Source organism: Palaemon carinicauda, chromosome 16 (genome assembly GCF_036898095.1).
Source record: "Palaemon carinicauda isolate YSFRI2023 chromosome 16, ASM3689809v2, whole genome shotgun sequence".
NCBI classification, from domain to species: Eukaryota; Metazoa; Arthropoda; class Malacostraca; order Decapoda; family Palaemonidae; genus Palaemon; species Palaemon carinicauda.
The window spans coordinates 44931072-44936118 of NC_090740.1; the positions used below are offsets into that span (position 1 = coordinate 44931072).

Below are 5047 nucleotides of genomic sequence, written 5' to 3' on the forward strand. Positions count from 1 at the left end.
AAATGAAAATAGTAATCCAAGGATTGTGAAACCAATAAAATGTCCCTAATTCCTCACCAGCTTGATTTGAAAAGGATGTGATCTCAGGAACTATGCAATTTCCAAAAATTGCATATTGCAATATTTCACTTTCAGCCTCTATGGGAGGGTGCAATAACTTTTCAAGGTGATTTGATGTTAAATATTCTTGTTAAGCGGTGCACATTGAGGATGCGTCTTGAAGAAATTACTGTCTGAAATATCTGTTTCGTTAGTGCAAATCTGTAGCCTCAAACGCATGCCAAATTGATTGATTGATTTGAAGTTTTTTGGCATCCTGATATATAAGGTCATTGACGCCAAACGACTGCCAAAGCGATGAGAAGTTTTAAGTTGGATGGTCATATTGGCATTGGTCTCACTGTCATTTTGGAAGCAATACTAAGAATAAAAACAATGGACCAAGTTTTGGAGGGTCCAAAAAGCGACCAAAGCTTCTCTTCTTTTGTTGATTACCAGGAGCTTTTCTTCGAACGGTGGCTTTTTGACAAAATATTGTACCCCCAACTAAGACTTCTCATTTGCCCCCTGAGAGAATCGAACTCTCGACCCCTGGTTTACAAGACCAGTGCTCTGCCCCTGAGCTAAGGAGGCTTATGAGCAAATAGATTCGGGTTTGACACCAGGTTCCTCAAATCAAATACCCCAAGGAGGTTAAATGGAACTAACCCGTCTCTGGCTTAATGTCACACACTGTCGGTCCACTACCACTAATACTACTACTTCTACCTCTACTACTACTACTACTATTCTACGAGAGAGAGAGAGAGAGAGAGAGAGAGAGAGAGAGAGAGAGAGAGAGAGAGAGAGAGAGAGAGAGATTGTGCTTATATATACACATATAGTAGGAGTATGCAAAAATCTAATACCTAACGCAGCTGGATAATTAGATAGGAAAAAAATTAAAGACAGGAAAAATTTTCATTCCCTGAAAATATCTTCTTTGTAATAATCATTATCATTGTTTACTTTGTATTGAAAATCAACTCTTCAAGACCTTTTTTATTGTGACATTAGCATCCTTACAAAAAGATTATAATTCTAAACATTTTGAGCCTAATAGATTTTATTTCTAGTCCAAATCTCCCAGACTGCAAAGAAAAGGAATTCGTTTATAACTAAGCAGCATCTATGTTCTTGATAAGTGTATAAACAGGAACTTTCCATTTGACCTTGACCTCACTCTGCACATCAGCATCAATATGGAGCGTGCATGTTTAATTGGTCTTATGACCAAGAGCAAACATCTACTTATCAGATTAGGTATGCCAAACATCGAAAAGAAATGAATTAAATCCTCATCTTCCCAGAATTTTAACACATCCAGCCATGTTACAAAACGATTAACTGTGAATAATTCTCCTGAAATTACACACATAACATTTTGAATTCTTGTTACCCAACGAGCAGGCTAAAGTTTCTGACACAGAAGTATAACCTTGCTAGAGGTATTAGATACATTTTGCAAAAGTCATAAAAAAAGGAGAAATTAGGTTTAGATATATTTCACAAAAGTTCTTTTCTTACATAAAAATGCTAAATGGGATTTAGATATACGCACATATCTCTCCTCCGTTGATTGTTATGAGTCTAATTTTGATATTTAAAAACAAAAATTATTCCCACATTTGTGTTTCTTTTTCTAGGGCTTTGAAAGTTCGGATAGTTTATTTTTTTCGAAGACTTCATCCATGTCCTTCCCAATTTCTTCTTGTCCTTTTTTCACTTCATACTCCACATCATTAGTCGTTCTATTCATCAATTTCATCACCTCTCTTCCCGTCATCTTATCCTTCATTTTCTTTTCCTTTAATTTTTACTCACCACCTCCCTCCTCTCCAACACTTCCATACTTTTTATCTATTTACTTTTCTTCTTTTTTTTCCATCTTCTCTTTCCGTTACCATAAGCTCCTCCCCTTTTTCCTCTCTTTTTTCCTCTCTTTCTTACATCCTTTCTTCCTCTCTTTCTTCCTCTCATTCTTCTCTCTTGCTTCATTCCTTTCTTCCTTCCTTATTTCTCTCCTTTCTTCCTTTCCTCCTTTTCTTCCTCCCTTTCTTCCTCTCTTTCTTCCTCCCTTTCTCCCTTCCTCTCTTCCCCCCTCTCTTCCTCCCTGGTTCGTTTAGGATCAATCTTCTTGCCAATTACGTCTCGAGAATCCAATGAGTGTGATCATCGTCTTCTGCTCCTCATGAATTTAAATTGGAACCCGAAATTGGAAGCATTGCCCAATTATGCAGCAAAATCAGTTTACTGGATCAGATTGCTGCATCAGCATTTGGTCATTTGAATCCGATAATTGATACAAATTGATGAAGACTTCCTTATCTTCTATCATCAATTCTCAAGGATTTCCAGTTGATCTTTTCTGATAGAGAGGTTTAATGGAGATTTCGGGGACAAGAGTTTTAAGAAATCTTGCAGAGATCTTTGGGTCTTATTTAATGAACAGCTCACGCGTGAAATAACAGACCCTGATAATTATATGAAAAAGATCTCGTATTATACACACACACATACACACACACACACATATATATATATATATATATATATATATATATATATATATATATATATATATATATATATATATATATATATACGAACTACTGTGCGTGACCCGTCACGGTTAATATTTAGATAGATATAACCACAAACGCACAAACACAGATATAATCCATATATGACTATTCCCTCTCCACCCTACCGGAGGGATGGGAAAGCAGAGCGTGACTGAAAACAATTATATATAAATTTGTATATGTTTATATATATATATATATATATATATATATATATATATATATATATATATATATATATATATATATATATATATATGTATATATACATATATATATATATATTATTTAAATATATACATATATATACGTATATATATATATATATATATATATATATATATATATATATATATATATATATATATATATATCTTAACAATTTGCCTTAAATGTTGTAACTCAACTCTCCAAAAAGATATGGAACATTCAAGCCAGAAAGACGAGAAAGAAAACATGACTCCAGCTAGACATGACCATATTTCCCCTGATCAATTCCTTGAGAAACATCATATCCAACCCAGAAGACCTCAAGGCCGGAGGCAGTATTACCAAGTTAGCAGAAAACTAGACCTAGAGTCACTTAAAGTAGCAAACGCATTCCACCTAGAGGAATTTCAAGAGACTTCTTTGATCAATAATTTAGTTTATATGAAAGTGTATAGGCTATACGGAGAATTTGCAAAATATTAGTGAAATTTTACTTCTTAACCAAAATTTAGTTAACAACAATTGGCAACACTGGGCGGAGGGCGAGAGGTCAGAGAGACTAATATGTCTGTGCTAACACAACCAAGAAGCCAAAGGCAAGAAAATCAGTCACGAGTTATTGCCTTGGCTGTAATCTCACCTTGGTTTTTGCTTTTCATGCTGTACCCCACTTTCAAACAATTTTAGGATAGTTTGTGTTAAGATAGCTTATGCGCATGTTTGAGAGAGAGAGAGAGAGAGAGAGAGAGAGAGAGAGAGAGAGAGAGAGGGGGGGGGGAAGAGGGCGATAATGTTTTAAAAGAAATGGACCATGATATATACCCCCTTTACCGTATTATGAGGAATCAGATGTAATTATTCGGAGAGAGAGAGAGAGAGAGAGAGAGAGAGAGAGAGAGAGAGAGAGAGAGAGAGAGAGAGAGAGAGAGAGAAAGGGGGGCGATAATGTTTACCGAGAAATGGATCAAGATATACAGTATACGCCCTTTACCGTAATTTTTATTTAGTATCATATGGACTCAGATATATTTGTTCGAGAGAGAGAGAGAGAGAGGAGAGAGGAGAGAGAGAGAGAGAGAGAGAGGTGATAATATATACCAAGAAATAGACCAGGTTATATGTCACGTTTAACCTTGATTTCTATTTAGTATCATATGGAATCAGAGGAGAGAGAGAGAGAGAGAGAGAGAGAGAGAGAGAGAGAGAGAGAGAGAGAGAGAGAGAGAGAGTAGGTTTTGCTGGAGAAATGAATCACACGTTGTTTAAGCATTCAATTTCATCTCGAATCCAGCGGCTACCAAAGGCCATAATAAATTGAACGAAAGAAAATTACGCAGTATGAAAGCCTTGCTATAGGTGAATATTACGCTACAATGAGAAAGTCATCAAATGTCATAGAGAGTAGATCTGATCAGAATTTAATATCTCGGATAGTTCAGAGAGGAACTTTTTATTTATAATTTGTACTCGACTTTTATATATATATAATATATATATATATATATATATATATATATATATATATATATATGTGTGTGTGTGTGTGTGTGTGTGTGTGTATGTGCGTGTGTGTGTTTGTCTGTGTATGTACAATTAATAGACAGTAGTTTAGTGGCATCCAAAAATCGAAGACATTATTTGATGTCGACAGGTGTTTTGAATAATTTTTTACATATCTCTTCATCAGAACTACATTGGATGAACGTTTTCATTACACTTTAATATAATGACTATGGTGGGAGAACAATCAAGACACAAAAATATTTGGAAACCCCAATGTTAAATGAAAACTTTAAGATATTCTAAAACAAATACATTTAAGATCAGTTTTGAATTACATAAATGGCTTTTCACAAGGCTTTGCAGAATTTCATACCGATCTCACAGGTCCTGAACTTCTTTAATGAAGCTTACAATTCCCTTTTTGCAACGGGATTGAGGCCAGGTCTTCAGGAAACGCTATCTCTTATTCAAAGCAGACTAATTTGTGAGGCTACTAACCCCCACAGAAATTAAGATTTGTAATCTGCGTTGATCTCGTATTTTATTCCATTTGGGGGCAGCTCTTTTTCACTTTGACAAATTGAAATCTTCATAATGCAGCATTTTCTCTACAATAAAGCAGTTTCTGCACTGCCACCCATGCTCTTTTTCCTCCTTTTCTGATGAAGTCCAATATTCTACTCTTGCAAAGGGGTTGATCCAGCAGAATT

General features: G+C 35.2%; 1 non-coding gene across 1 annotated transcript; it reads right to left on the reverse strand.

The window, feature by feature from the left end:
- Positions 1-561: 561 nt before the first annotated feature.
- Positions 562-633, reverse strand: TRNAT-UGU (transfer RNA threonine (anticodon UGU)). Its single transcript has one exon. It is a non-coding gene; the product is annotated as a tRNA-Thr (tRNA).
- Between the last annotated feature and the right edge of the window lie 4414 nt (positions 634-5047).